We start from the raw sequence: 17,212 nt of genomic DNA, 5'->3' as shown, positions 1-17,212 counted from the left end.
AGATAAATAGAATATTATGTTAATCATTATTTATTGTTAATTAATTTTATTAACTCCTATAATAATTATGAAGTTTTAATCTTTTGAACTGTCAAACTTTTTCGAAAATAAAATGTAATCTCACGAAAGTTTTTTATTAAAAAGTAAAATATAAAGTTACAAAAATCTTATTAGGTTGGGAAATTAAGAAGACAATATTATGTAAATAAATAAACGAAAGTAAATTATTTGCGTCCTTTTTCGCCATCTAGCGTTTGACTATGGTACTTCTTTATCGGTGTTGTGCTATTAACCTAGTTAGCGCCATCTAGCGGGTAGTAGTTGTCATCACATGAACCCATCATCATGATGCTGTAAGGTTATTATTGTATCGGAACATAACACTAGATGACGCTGTGATATTGTATGTATAGCAATAGATGGCGCTATATTGCCCCTTATTTTTCTTTGAGCATTTGTTACAGAGCGTGTGTATTGAATTAGGTTTTAGAGAAAAGTTTAATATGGTCAGTTTTATAAAATGCTTTAAATAATTCTTAGGTAATATAATAATTAAAATGTTTTTTTTTGTTATTTGTGATTGATTGTTGACTTGTCTGTTTTTATTCACTTGATTTATTTATTGTTATTTATACGGAGCAATTTTTAATTAAGCATCGGTATCTAATGTATCCCTATGCGTAAGGTTATCATTAGTAAAAATTATGAATGTAAAAGTCCTGCTTAGTAAATAAAACATTTAGGTCGGTAGGAGGTAACTTGAGTCTGCTATAACTATACCACACTAAACTTTCCAATAAAATTACACCCACTCGTGAATTTTAACGGTGGTCACCTTGAGATAACTCTAATCTAGTCTTTGGTACTTCGAGGACAACAACTACACACGGCTGAGCTTTATTTTCCTAAAGAGCTGAAATGACTTTGCACCGTACAATTCGATTTTTACCTTATTAACCCAAGTTAAAGTTGAATTTTGCTTGTCTTCGCGGGATATTATAAATTACTCCCCTGCAAGTTTCGAATGCGTCGTAAGCGCCGTCAACGTGTTGCCTGTAATTTGAACTTTAGCCTTATAAAAATATGGTTCAAATTAGCTTGAGTATTTCGCATATGTTATTGTTTGTCGGTGTTTAGCATGTGATATGTCGAATGTAAACGGTTCGAGCGGTGTCCGCACAGATCAATATGCGTGTTGCGCGAGGGTGTATAGAGTCGCGCGATTGGCCGCCGTGTGTGGGGCGGGGCCCGTGTGTGAGGCGGCGCGCGTTCGCACAAGCCGAGTTTTGGCGCCAAATCTGGCATTCTATTTTCAAATTTTTGGACCTCGGGTGGAATAAAGCAGGCCCACCTCTAAAAGGGAGGTATATTAATGACGTTGTTACTCTATTAATAGGTACTTACTATCAAATTATTTTATTGATGGAATAGGTATTGTAAAGATAATGTACTGGGAAAAATGCGAAGGATAATAATTATTAATTACATCATACTAATACAAAAATAACATTTTCATAAATTGAGCACACCATGTCCTTTTCTAGATAGCAATCGGTCAATGGCATATGAAAAACGGAAAGGAAAAGGAAATGAGTTTTTAGAGAGCTAGCAAATAATCAAATAATTTATCGATTGCAGAACTAAACCTTTTTGGAGTTGGTAAAAACTAAAGTAAATATAAGTAGTGGCACAGAATAATAATAAGTACGTACCTACCTACTACCTATATTTTTGAATCATAATATAAATTATAAGCAACGGTGCAACATTTACATGCGAATTAAGAACTCTACTACTTAATTACTTAGGTAATTAAAATTCTGATAGATTCCTAATTCTACACAAGTAATTAATTATGTACGTACGTTTTTTACAGTTTAAATTGAATTAAGATAAATTTATAGTGAAAGTAGTATTATCTCAGTGGTCCGAAAAGTTTTAGTGGCGTTTGTACTTGAAAGTATAATACTGTTTGTTACCTTTTAATATTACTTTAATACCAACCACAATGTCACGATGATTTATGTGAATTTAGGAGTCTACACGACAAACGCCTTAATTATTAGCTAATTTAATAATGCACTAAAACGCAGGTCATTCCGGGCAATGTAACTTGTATGGCACAAAGGACACGTACCAATTCTACCCGTTTTCTGCTTGCAAGGGCAAGTTTTACCCTTAGGGTTCCGTGAGAAATAAAAATCTATGAATAATGCAGTGTATGAATTTACTGATTGGTTCAATAAGTAAATTCATCATTTTGAAAAAATATTCTTACCGTCTTATTACAAAATCATCAAATCATTAATAACATTAAATCATGGTTTATTATTGAGTCTACGTTTTGTAATAAGATGGTTATTGTTTTATGACAGGACAAAATGTTAAATGGTTATTGGTTAAGTACTTAATCCAACAAGTTTCATCATAAGAAGGAACAGAATATGCCAATAAAAGTTATTTAAGCCATTTTACCTAGTGTAGTTTAGTCTAAAATGTTTTAAGCAAGGAAAAGTTTTCTCGAATCTCTCTCTGATTCTTAGAAAAGATATAGGTACTTGTTTAAGCTAAGTATACGGAACCTTAACTTCGAATTTGCTTACTACCTTGACCAAAACCGGTCATTCGCCAAAAAAACTGCAAAATGAAATAGAGGCGTGCACGCGGTCGAACCAGTCCAGTAAACAAACTAGTCTTACTGGTTTCGCGAATTCGCTAAACACGTCGATTTTGTATGGAACCATTGTTTGGACTAGTTTTCGCTAGTTCACGCTCATTGCTTGCAAATAAATGTCGATGCACGCGTTTATAATTAAATTGAATGAAGCAATATTTTATTAAACATTTATTTTAAGTATTTTATTTGGTAACGACTACATACAAGCAAATACATTTTGTTACTTGTATTTTGAGAATTACATTATTTAAGAATCACTTTTCTATAATTTTTTTATATGACGTTTTAGATGTCTTTTTTACTGAAATTATAAGAGGTTCCTACAAAGAGTGCTAAAGTAGGCTGAATAATTAAAGTTTTACAGAAAAATATCAGGAAAATATTTGGACAATATTTGGACGGGCACAGATTTTAATTATAAGAAATAACAGTTATCTGAAAGTTAAAAAAAATACAAAAAGTTAGACCGCAACTTTCTTTGGTAGAGTCTAATTTAACTAATTCATTACATTTTTAATCTATGATGTTCCACCAGTTGTCCCATTTTATGACCAAAATCGAGTATTACATATTATTTTTAGAGTTGCATCAAAAATTGGGTTGAGTAATAATAATTCCGATCCATATCGGCCAGGTAGAAAATAATTATCTCGATTATTCAAATTTCGCGTCACTTTCTAACCCTACGATATCCGAGCAGATGTTCTATTTTAAACTTGGCGTGCATTCGCAATGTTGTTTATTAAAAAAATCTTTTGTGGCTATTTAAAAATAAAGCTTTGACAATGCCCCATGCAAATTAGAGAACATCTAAATTCCTAAAAGACCGTAGTCTTATTTTTTAATACGCCATATTCAACTTTATTTGTATCGTGCAAACGATCAAAGTCCTTTCCGATAGGCACCGTTGCAAATATTATTTTTATCACGGACTCTACATTGAAACTTTAACTTTACAACTCGCGTTTAAAGTTGATATTGCAGCAGCAAGGAGAAGGGTAAAAGTGAAAAATTTGCATACACGGAACACCTTTGCGCTGATCCGTTCTATGCATTTTGACTGACAGTTTAATACTGAATGGGAACGAGGGAAAGGCGTTCGGTAACTATGCTATGCAACTGTTGTAAATAGGGAGTTTTTAGATGTAAGCTCTGGTGGCTTTTTCTGCAATGTTGTAAGTAAATTTTATTTTTTGAAAAGAATATAGTCTATCCACATAATTGTAAATTTTTGGAAAACGGTAGTCGTTTGATTTTGTATTAATTTTGTGTTTATAGTAGCATTTAATTTTGAATTGTTGTTAAAATACCCACCTAGATAATTAACAGGATTCCTTGAATGAGGTGTTTAAATTACTCTTAAGTCTTAAATTTTTCGATCTTCTTCTTAGCAAATGCACAAGCCGTGCAAGCATATAAAATAAAGTTTTTCGACTCTAATTTGCTCAACTAACCCTCAAATGCCGAGGTGAGCTCGTGGATCGCGTCCAAAGCGCCATCTGCATTTCGCAAATTAATAATAACAACAAATAGTTGGCAAGCACCCGCTCGAACATGCAAATGGGACGTGATTCATGGCGCCGGAACACGCCCCGGCGAGGTAGAGATTAGAAAATGTATTTGTGTACTTGGTTTGTTTTGGACCATGGATGTGGATGCGGAATTTCATTTAAGTACTATCTTTGTGTGCTTACCAGTATCTAATTTCAATTTTTAATTTAAAATTAACTATGTGCTACAATAAATTTAAAGGTAAGAAGAAGAATAAAAAAAAACTAAAAGTTTACTTAAAATTATTCAATGAATTTCTGGCAAAATACCTAATTTTCTTAGAGAAAAATTGTTCTCATCGATCTCAAAAATGTTGTAGGATTAATAAAATGCATATTGTGCATACTTATTGCTTTTCATGTACGTACTATTTATAATTTTGTGAAATTGTTTCGACTCGACATTAAATGACTTGTAGATTCATCAGCAAAACGTATTTTTAAAAATAATAAAAGGTGCATCCTGATGTTATTAAAAGAAACCTATGTGCTCCACTTGAGTCCGGTAAAAATATCACTACCAAAGAATAGATACGGAAATCCCCAAACCGGTTCGCCTCAAAATTTGCAAACCCTAAACTGCTGGGGGACACTTAAAAGTTTTAATGCGGGCACAATAGTGGGCATGTGCCCGGTGCCGCGGTGGGCAGCGCCGGACAATGGTCTACAGGCGATTAACGAGGGTCACAATGACCGGGGGCAGAGAGGTCATATTTAGGTAGACGGGTTAAGGGTCATCGGGCTCCGGTAAATAGCGTCCGACGGGGAGTGACGGCGGCCGGCCAGTTGGGCAACATGTCGCCGATGACGGGTTGGCAAAATTTATGCGTTTCGGGTGTGTCGATGGTTGGCGAATGCGATTTTAATTTTTTATTGTCATTTTTGGAACGGTTTTACGGGTGAACGGATACTTATGTGACTCTACCTTAGCTGCATATTTTTGATAGATTTTTGGGGATATTATTAAGTGCCTAAAGTAACTTGCATTATTCTTATCGTCTTGATTGATTTATAATGAATAAAAAAAACTTATAATGAAACAAACATTTATTTAATTATTAATTACGAACTTCCATTGTAAAAGCTATGTAACTAAGTATTAAAAGTAGATAGTTATCTGGCACAATTTCGCTTTCAAATAATTTCTTTCTCCCACAACTAAAGTTTTGGAATATTTAATATAACAAAAATATATATTGCACTGGTTTTTAACTTTGAGGCATAGCTGAGTTTTAATTATTGGTACCCTCAGTAGACTTGCATGACATTTTATCGCTCTACTACAATAACTTTGCTTCCCATACTATTTCACGCACTATTCGATCATTCAACCAAAACTTCATACACCTTTCCATTTTAATTATACAATCACGAACGGAGTCAACAGATGTAAGAGCCCTCAGCCGCCATGATAATGACATCGCATCGGGAGCGATAGTTATCTGTCACTCGTATAAAAAATAAAACACTCGTAGGTGCCAAGTGTGAAATTAACGATGCTATCTCGTTCTTTTGTCTGGGTTTTGAATGAGACAGATTTTTTATTGTTGATGCATTTATTGGGAGCACTTATTGGTTTCAACAGCGCGATTGTTTTTTGTTTTGGATAGATTAGGACGTTGTTCAATACGAGAGAAAACGATTGTGTTTTGTTTTGTTTTCTACAAATTCATAGCAAGCTTTTTTGGTTTTTTATTCCCGAACTATTCCATTACTCGTTTTGGCAATCGGTCTTGCTTTTTGAGAAAATATAGACGTCAGCGTAATAAAAGATCTTTAAAAAAATAAGGTGAGTGACATTGACATTCAAAGCAAGCCGTAAATACATTTAACCAGAACAAAGGACTGCCCGTTACCCAGCATTCAAATGACGTCGCTGTCAAAAAAATATTACGTTACGCGATTGCAAACCTAAATTCAACTTTAACACCGTCATAACGAACCGTCGCGAACCGCGGAGGGTTACCCATTGTGTTCTGTGCATATTAAAAAAATATATTCAATGTTAACCCTTTCGGTGAGTACAAAAAGACCAATTTTGTATGCTAACCCGGAATCTCATTTCAATAAAGTGTAATAAAAAAAGAAGATAAAACTTTTTTACCCACGATCCTTTGGGGTCACGTTTTTTTTAACTTAATTTGCAACAAGGTGCATCACGGGGATGCGTTGGATTTAAATACGGGTAGGTACAGAAGCTGTGGGGTCGAGATTTGGTATTTTTTTCCCAGCGAACACAAAAGTTGTTTGACATTGATGTGTCGGTGAAGATGCACTTTCTCAGGCCAGTGTAGAAAGTTTGAAAGGGTTAATGTATCGATCGTATTGATAAATTACAATTGAACAGGTATGAACTGCTTACTAACTTTTAATAATAACCAAATGCTTTAGACCTGCAGTTGAATTTTAAAATTATTATTTGAAGTGTTAAAAAGGTCAACAGTGATTTTAAGAAATCGTTACCAGTGTATTATAGATCTGTCTAGTATGACTGATAACAATTTTTGATTTTAACGAGGCAGTATGTATGTAAGTAATAATTAATTAACTGTCTAGTTTTATGTTTCCATTGTTAAAAGCTCTACCTAAATCAGATTCGTAAAGTATTGTTCACTTAGTTGCCTTGTTTTATCACTATTATAACCTACTAACCACTATGAACTGTAAAATTGTTTGAAATAAACGTCATTATTATTATTATTATTATAAGAGCTCACCAAATTATTAATAAGTACCTACTTCTTCTTCTCAGCATCAGCTGATATGTTATCCCGAAGTGGTGGTAGGGCAAGCTGCATTTAGGACGTGTATAAATGCCCTGAAAACGGCCCACCTACATGCCAATAAAGAATTTGAATTTGCCCCACCTTATTATCCTGAAGAAGTCATAGGGTTAAATACTGGGATGTATCCAAATCTTTTTGTAGAAAACAATGAAATGCCTATGTTCAGCATTGGACGTCCTGTGGCTGAAATGAATTTGATTTTACTTTTACCTTAAATTCAAATTAAAAAGTCGACTTTCGACTGTTAGATATTGCGTCAACTCGATTAAATTAATATGTATACTGAGACGTGGGCAAATAGACGGGCGCGCCTCGCAATTAGTGGGGCAACCCTGTCGCCATGGATACGAGTGTGGTCGCCGCGTGTAGGCACCGAAGGAGGTACAGTTTGCAGAACAAACAGGTATATTTTTATTTTGATTACATTTTATATCCCACTGCTGGGCAAAGTTCTTCTCGAGATCTTTACGACTCTGACCATTGAGGTAAAACATCTTAATTTACCATCTAAATTGTAGTTTACTCATCGAGATTACTCCGATTCTGACCATTGAGGTCAAACACACCTTCATTTAAAGCATCTTAATAATATTTAGAATTTTCCTGGATTTCCAATCTAAAGAAGAAAAAAAACTTAAAGTTTTCAACATTAGGAAATGGTCCAATTCGGTCTAAATAGACCAACTGAGTGCACCCGAGACTGGTGGAGCAGATGTCTACCTTAGCATTATTTAGCATTGTGTGTGATTGACTATTTTATAGGTTTTATTACTCAGAAAAGTTTTCTGGTGCATTACACCGATTAGGCCTCAAGGTACACACGAAGTTATTATTTTACTTACTTCAGTAGAGTATACAATAGTTGGAAATAAATTCCCTCAATTAATATTTTCCACCTTTTTTGCAGACCATACCATCCTGCGTGCGTACCTACCTCTATCACAAACGGGCAATTTTAGAGTTCTGTCCTGCTCAGGATTTCCCTTTGCGACGTGTGCCTTCAAACAGGAAAATGTTATCCCCCCACCCCCTGCTTAGTTGACGAGCCATAGGGGGTGGGGTAAGATAGGAAATTCAAGCGGGGGCACAAAGATAGTGGCGCTGATAAGGGTGGTAGCGTTTGGGTAGTGGGTAGTAAAATAGATATTGATCTAGTAAAATAGATGTTGGTGATTAATGACGTTATGTGTTTAGGACATTACAAATGGAGTTTTGTATTCAATAATTTACTTTGTGCCTTAATCATAGAGGTGCAGTAGCCACCCATGATAAATTCTTAGCCTCAGTTGCAGCATCTTAACTTGAACCGGTGTTTTTCTATGGAGTTTGGCAGACTTTTCACGTCCGTTAAAAAGTATGATAGTACATCCAAGCCTTGGTATAATAAGTAGTAGATGTTAGTAAATGTGTTTACTTTATATGTGAATAAAAAAAATAAGTTAAAAGTTACGCTATATTTTTTTCGGACTCTATCATGATTCTTTCAGAAGTACCAGGGGTACATTTTATGTATTACAACAACACTATTTGAGAGCCAGTCTACTGTATATCAGTCGCAGTATTTGTAATCACAATCTCATCTCAATTTATTTAATAAATTCGCCTTACGACTCAAAATAGGATCCAACCACCGAGATCTTGTAACTTGTAACTTCCGCCACCCCCTAAACATGCGTTAGAACCACCCTTAGACCAAACAGGGCTGGTTATATACAAAGTCGCATGATATACAGCTCTCCTTAACCGGATTACCTTTGATATATTACCCGGTTGCCAATTCAATCTCGGATAGTCGATCTGAGCTTAGATGTGATTGCTTTTTGAGTCAGCCACTTATGTAATTACGAATATCTAACTGATGTGAATACATGATCACGCGTACTATGTCTGGCGTATAAGAAGATTAGATAGTTTGTGTAATCAATTTGCTTCGAGCGCTGAGAAATGGATTTTATGTTGTAATGACATTGGGTAGTGTACGGGGAAGCCATCGTACATTGCACTTACTTTTACGCTTACGTTTGCGTCCCACTTTTTGGGCGCGCGTTAGTTACTATTATTTTTAAGTATTTTTCTTTATTATAACTAAGTACGTCAACAACCATCCCACGTAACACTACTACTCAAGAAAAGATTTGCCACGATAACTCTGTCAGTATTTCACTACAATATAAATTTTACACCTTGGAGATATTTTCTTCTCGACGTGCTCTTCCTCTCTACTTCAACTAACTTCAACTCTACTTAGATAAGTGTATGGCCCTACAAACCATACAGGTAGAGTTTAATTTTAAATGATATTGAATATTCGGACGATCTGCTACGAGCTACGAGCACTACGAGCTACGAGCACTACGAGCTACGAGCACTACAAGCTACGAGCACTACAAGCTACAACGCTACGGGGTGGTGAAGCTTGTAGTAGCCCGTATTCACAAACATTACTATGAGGTCTCAAACACAGTGCGCGTGGACGCACATGGTGACACACGAACCAATCACAGAGCTCTATTCAACACTGTGCGTTCGATTTGCTGCTTCACTTAAGCAAGAATCGTTTGTCAATACGGGCGTATGTATCGTATTGTAGTAGATACTCGTAGTATGTAGAACTTCTTGGAATTTATTACACGTTCCAAATACATTGTAGCTCGCTCTAGCAACAATTTGGTTCAACTTTGATCGGGTATGAAGCGATGAGACACTCCTTTGTCGTTATTTTACATGACAAGTATAATTCATCAGTATTAATTAGTAAGGGACTTCATTTAAAAAAGTATTTCCAGTAACTGTAAGCCAGGTTATTGTATTAGATACAGATTTATGTTACACTAGCGACCCGCCCCAGCTTCGTACGGGTGCTAAGTATACATATAAACCTTCCTCTTGAATCGCCCAATCTATTAAAAAAAAACACATCAAAATCCGTTGCGTAGTTTTAAAGTTCTAAGCATACATAGGGACAGATAGCGGAAAGCGACTTAGTACTATACTATCTAGTGATAATGACAGCATGAAAATTGATAGAAAAGTCAGAATAATTGAATGCGCTAAAGATTTTTTTGGCATGCCATTGCATTTCATTTGCATATTAATGGTAACTTATCAATGAGACAAAATAATTTTCATTGTAGAGCTATACTTGCGGTATAGCGTCAATATCCACGTTTTAATACAAAGCTCGTCACTAACACGTCGCAGGTGGAGTGACGTGGCCACAATACGGAGGGGCATCACACATCCTTTCATCACTTGGCAACGAAGGGCAGGGGATGTTGGAAGACATTGCGTTGGATGTGGTGTTTCTTTATCATGATTTACAACATTCTCTTTAAAGGAATAAAATAAAAAGACTAGAGCGTTTACTTCTAACAGAACAACGAGCCGCTCTATGATATGTTGCATGTAACATCACCCTGTCACGAACCAAATGTAACACTTTTGGCCTGTATTGTACTACATATAAGAATATACAATTATACATACTAGAATATTAAATAGAAATGCTCGAGAAAATGCTCAAATCTGTACAAAATCTGAAGGTGCAATTTTCTATATTTCTTTTCCAACCATCGATTGTCGGCGATCTTGCATGATGTCGTCGTTCCATCCATCCTATGTTGCGTAGTAGATGAGGTTTCCATTCCAGAATTCGTACACCCAAAGGTCATCATCAACTGTTTCTGCTTGCAGCATCATATTACATTAATTTGTCAGGATTTTACATTTCTGTCACAAAATAGCAGCTCTAACTACATCACACAGCCCATCCGAAGATCTTTTCAGAATTGCATTAGCATAGGTATTAGAAGAACTTTGAAGAATAGTTTCATAGCGGCATATCCAACCAGCAGCGCTCTTGGCTCCGATAGGGCGTGTACACACGAGGGCGCGCGTGGACAGGCATTCGAAATGAAGAGTGCTCCACAACTACGCCTGTCTGCCCTCTGTGCTGTGATAGTGTGGAGACGACTTTATATTTTATAGTAACTGGAAATAGACTTTTATATTTATGGGCAGTAAAGGTTCAATATGAAATAAAATCCTTTTACGATCGGTTACCCTGTCAACAACACAGCCTAACTAGAAATCTGTAGCATCGTTCTTTTAATACAAAGAAACAATGTTACCAAGATTACCCAAGCTTATCATATCACAATGCATTTAATATTGGTGCTTTGAAGCCTTGGGGCCATAATATTTTTTTCGGTATGTTGCAAAGGCCATAACAATTTTAATTTTTCTGCCCACCTATGCAAGTCTTAAGCTGTCGCGGGCCGTAGTTACCCCTGTTAAAGTCATCAATGTGTGGATCATCTGTTCAATGAAAAGCATAGGGTATAATAATAATTAAGAAGTGTAATGCATGAAAGTAAGTAGGTACTTACCTCATTATTCTGAATTTGTCGGCATAATTTCCCGGCCCGTATTTCGAAACGACATTCAAAACTTAAAAGGATCACAGAATTTAATCTACTCGTATTTGAATCGAACTTGAGTCTGAATCTAGATTTTGAAATATCTCAAAATGCGAGACCAATGCCTGTTTTCACCATCAATCCCTAATTTTTAAGTGACTTGTATGAAAACAAATTCCGGTTATGTGTTACCATAGGGGTCACTTAATAGTATTAGGGAATGATAATGAAAACGGGCATAAAACCTCTTCCCAACAGTCCTCTTCCATACCATCCAGCCTCTAGCGTCCCCACATCTTCGCCTCTGCCTCCTAATGGAGGACCAGCGCTTATTGGAATACCCGCCGATTGTGTAGCCACAGGAGGGAATGCGTGGCTTATGAACGCTTTAATATGACTTGTCTTTGATCTCGCAGACAATAAGGATGTTGTGCTCTCTGGTCGAGTAGCTTCGTGGTCATTATGCGAGTCATATTTCTTCTTCTAACTTATTATGTTGCATTCTTGTCTATGGTGTTTTATAAAGTCTGCCAGTAGAGTTCTTGAACTCAGTCTGTAACAATACTCAAAATGGAAATAATAGTGTTAGGAAATGTTTGATTACTAATCTCATCAAGCAACTCATAAACAACGAAACAGAACTTATTTACATTGCAGGTAGACGATTCGCGGCTCGTCGCCATGGCAACGGCAAGATGGCTGCCGTCTGCTGCGGTTACCAACTTCGTCTCTAGTTCCAAATTGTTCCGAGAGTATTTCTGCGCTGTATATGCATAATTACATTATGTACAAGCTATGTACGGTCCCACTAATTACTAATACGGTTAGCAGCGAGTTGGGTGTGTGGGCTCGCTTTTTTTTTGGGTTAGGCAATGGCGTAGTGCCTGTACAGCTTTGACAGACGTATAAGGCCGAAATTTTTCAGTAGGTACTTTCAAAAAGTTTGCTTTGAGAAACTCTTTATTTTTTTGATCTTGCACAATTTTTATCAAAATGATGAACAATGGTGAGATTTTTTTCTATTAGTTAAGTAAGAAGAAGTTGTTCTTCAACATAAAAACTATCATAAACAGTATAGTATTTTCTATTTGGATAGGTATTTACTAAGATGTTTGTTGATAAGTGGACTTCTTTATTTTAGAAAAGAGCGTTTACGCGAAGCGCGGCGTTTCAAGGGGCATCATTGGAAATGATTCGCGCGCGGCGTTTTTTAATAGTTTCCAAATGTTTATAGCAAAACAATAACAATGAATTATATATCTTTTCAAAGTAAAAATTTTAAAGAAGATGTTACTTTATTATATTAAGCTATTTTTATGTTGAATTAAAGAAGAATAATGGTGTAAAAATCACTTTGATTTTTGGGTATTTCACGTTTTTTTAATTTGTGATTTCTTATTGTAAAATGCTTAAATCTAAAAATTTTCTCAAATAACTATTTGCCCAAGGATCTATGCTATAGGATATAAATGTTTGTTAAATCGTTTTCACAGTATTTTTATAAAAATTTCAGCTTGTAAACTGACGCTAAAGTGGAAATTTACAAAACCTGTGTGGACTTATCTTGATAGAATTCTTAAATACTAAACTAATCGCATTATTTTCTCAATTAACTATTTAGACGACGAAATTGCCTAACTATTTATGCCTATAACATATTTGTAATATTACTGGTTAATGATTGTAACGAGTTGAAAAAGTACTGTTTTTGCGCCAATCGGCGTAAACGCTCTTAACCTGAAATGTTTTGCTACCACTACATCTCCTGAAGGATTAGTTAAGAGGGATTTAATAAGAGTTCCTAAGATAAGTGAGCGCAAGTGCTCTCTATCCGAGTAACACTCGTCGCTGAGCGCTCGGGAGTCGAACCTGCGACCTTTTGACCAACTGAGTGTAAAGTAAGTCGCTTTTTAGTTAATGTAGAATTGTAAGTTGATTTTAGTTGAGATTTTAATCATTATGCTCTTAGAGATTTTAATCGATATTATTTTGAAGGAACGTTGGTTGACATTTCTGTTTGCTTAATTTATATACCTACCTGAGATTGTATATTCGCCGTTTAATTCCCGATTGGGTCAATATTTGAATATTTAAATAAATAAATAATTGTAATTATGTCAACCATGCATGGCTAACTGCATCAACATTAGATGGTTTGGCACGTTTTTGTTTAAGAGCCATTTTACATTTTCGTGCAAATTTCTAAGATTTTGGAAGCATGAATTACTATCTTAAGCAACACCCAGAGATTATTTAATTACTGCGAAAGATAGTTCAATCCTTGTTGTTGACCAATAATGTAACGGATTTACTAAAACTCTTTTGATTAATTCTCAGTGCCCCATCTCCTACAACCATTTTACGGAAAAATTGCCGCAGACTCAATTTCAAAGTCCTGTATCTATTATTTATGCTCGTATAATAAGCTTAAAAATATATAGAAATCATCGGACATATATTCTTGTAGTCCAATAATCAAACGGATTCTTGAATTTCATTACCATTATTGAGTAAAATCTAAAAATATTTTGGCAAATTTTTAAGATTTACGTCACATTTTGATCGTGATTTTTGGTTTTAATACACAGCAATAACAGCAATAAAAGTATCCCAAAATAAAGAATATTCATTGGAGAATTGATTTCCACAGTTATTGTTTAAATATTAGTAACTACTACGGAAGCCGACATTGATTAGTACGGCGCGAGCGCCCGTCAAGGCAGGACCTGTGTCATTTTTCCCGCCATGACGTTTACGTGTGTTCGTGTCATGAAGCGGAGATTTATACGGCGACCAAATACTTTTGATACTATGCCGAGAGGTCCGTTTTGAGTCGGCCGTTTGGTGGTTCGAAACGGACTAATATGCCGAGAGGTCCCGGGTTCGATTCCCGGCCGAGCAGAAATTGAAATGATGAAATTTAATTTCTTTGACGGGACTGGGAGTAACTATGTATTTATGTATGAATTTAATTTAATAAATAAATTATAAAAAAGGTTGTAAGTACATAGTATATCCATTAAGCTAGCACCCTTAACACAAGCATATTAGTTGCTTATTTTGGGACTAGATGGCATTGTGAAATTGTCCAAAGATTTGTTTATTTATTTATCCGCTTTGAGTTTTGTTTCGTGAAGAAGAAAAAGAACCGTTTTGTTTCGAGAGGGAAGTTTTGTTGTTAAATCAATAGTAATAAAAGAGGAAAGATTTGATTATTTGTTTGTTTGAAGGCAATAGGCTCCGAAAACAATGGCCACCTCCATTGCAACTCCATAACAAAACAATAGAACCCTATGGAGTTTGGGCTTGTGTAATTCGCCTTGACGAATACTTAGTCTAGGTAAATGATATCCAGGGTCCGATGATGGAGCTGCAAGGGGGCAGATTTTTTTTCACTGTGTGACTTTCTTTATTTTGTACTTAATATAATATATTTTACATATTATACCTATTCGTGTTTCATTATTAATCGAAATAAGTATTAAAATCTTTAAAAGACTAAATAAACTCTATTAAAATTTTAAATTAATTTATCATGTTTTAATACCTTATTCTACCTTAAAATTAATAACTTATATCAAGTCTTAATACGGTCACGGCTCAAGATTTTTTTGTCCATTTCGGCGTTCTTTTTACTCTTTTGTCGTTGCGTTGACAGTTTGTAGCTAAATTCGCGCGGAATATTTTTGTGAAATGGCTCTTAATATAATTTGTCAGGTCCACTTTCGGTTCCTTGTGAGGCAAAGTAAGGCAGATCAAGCTACAGCAATATTCTGAAATTTTTATCTTTACTATAAAGTTTAAAATATTTTTTTTCAGATTGTTATCTTGCGGTAGGTTGGGCTATAACTAGATTTAAGGTACCATCTAGAGTACATTACTAAGGAAGCTTCAAGCGAGTTAGTACCAGCGTAGTACCTAATTTGATACGTTACGTACATTGTACTGAATGAAGGCACTTAACTGTGCCACCGTAAGCCCTTTACTGCTACCGACACGATTTTAGTACGGAGTAAAAACCACAGTAAAATATGAGCAGTAGAACATATCGAGTTTTCCTTAAAATACAGACAGAGAGTGGTGACTGAGTTTGTTGCGGCGCTTCTTCTCAGGACTTGCCAAATGTTTGTCTCGAAGGAAAAAAAAAGAGACATGTAAAGGCACATTAAAAAAGAGTATTTGATGATTTGAAAGAACTAATTTAATGGGTCTACAAATAAAGATTTTTGACTTTGATTTTGATATATAGGTAACTAGTCCTAAAAATGTTACTAATTACCATTTTGAGCGCCACCACAACAGAATATATAACCTGTAGGTTTTTGACATAAGAGCTTTGTACCGCCTTTTTATGTACTACTTCAGTCAGGCGAAGGCGAATATCGTTACGTTTACTCACGTGCCTCACTTTACTATGACTCCAACTATAGAATGTTCATAAAAGAGTGCAACTACTTGTATGGCGATGCAATAAGAATGTGATAAACCTACACGATGACGTTTGCACATCGAATAACAAAACTGTCTTTTATTTCGCTAATTTGAGGTCAGCTGTACGGGCGTTCCCACGGAGATATCCCGTTTTTTGCAGGAACAGTTTTTTTGCAGTATTCCGTTTAGTAGTAGGTACATGTGTTTAAATATTAACGGTCACATGAACATCCCGTTTGCAGTGTCCTCCAAAAAACGATCCGTTTGAATTTGTAATTATCAAACAAACAATTTTATTGTGTAAACACCATAGTCCAGTTTTTAGGATCCTACATTGAATTCAGAACTATAGAGTGTTGGTTCTGCAGGATGATTCTAATTATAATATTTATAAATATTATTGAGCTTCGGTGAGTTTCTATAAGATAGGTATAATCCATAAAAGCTCTCAATATTAAACTAAGCCCCACGACGCACGCAATAAACGTCTAAATATGTGAACAAATCCAGTACGTGAGCCTGTAGCCGGATATTAAAGTATGGGATATCCGGGATATCCGGGATCGCCCGGAGCCTACGACGCGCAAACAAAGCCGAAATAAGTAACGCTTAATAACGGAATAATGAGTTTTGGATCATTTATGCTAAGTATGATAACAGAGGGTAATTATTATCCTATTAATTTAAACATCTACTCAGTAATGGGCATTTTATATTTTTTTATGTAACTAAAATTATACGAAATGCATCGGTTCAGATTACTAATGTTATTTTTACTAGGATAGTTGAAATTCTATTAAAATATCTTTACTTATTCTTAAATTAATCCTGTCACCCAGGTCACAGACCACAGATGGTATGGAATAAATTACTTACTTAAAAAGCTCTTTATAAAGATAAGCTCACCAGAACTTTCTTTATTCTTGACTCTATGTTTAATCTAATAGTAATAATGTGTAAATCTGTGTACGATAATTCCGATATTTCAATGCAATACCTTGTTATTTAGGGTAGTCATACCTAAATAGGTATCCTGAATTTCTTTTGAGTCAAATAAGGTAACCCGTTACCTTAAATACAGGGTGAATTTGTATTGAGTCAAATAAGGTAAGTAAAGTAACCCGTTTTATCCCATATTCGCCCACGCATGGCTCGTGGCGACATCTAGTGACGTGTGTAGGGGACACCCCGGATATTGTGAGCCTTTGACGTCACATCCTGCCTATCCGACATTGATAAGCTGGTTTGCGTCACATACATATTTTATACACCTTCTTAATATCATGAAGGTTTAAGAAAATAGAAAAAGTTGGGGTAGAAAGTAGGGACTTATACGTGAAATTAGTATTA

This window comes from Ostrinia furnacalis, unplaced genomic scaffold (genome assembly GCF_004193835.3).
Source record: "Ostrinia furnacalis isolate ACB-3 unplaced genomic scaffold, ASM419383v2 OfSCF6894, whole genome shotgun sequence".
Classification (NCBI taxonomy): domain Eukaryota; kingdom Metazoa; phylum Arthropoda; class Insecta; order Lepidoptera; family Crambidae; genus Ostrinia; species Ostrinia furnacalis.
The sequence above is the reverse complement of the archived record's forward strand: the minus strand, read 5'-3'. Positions refer to the sequence as shown.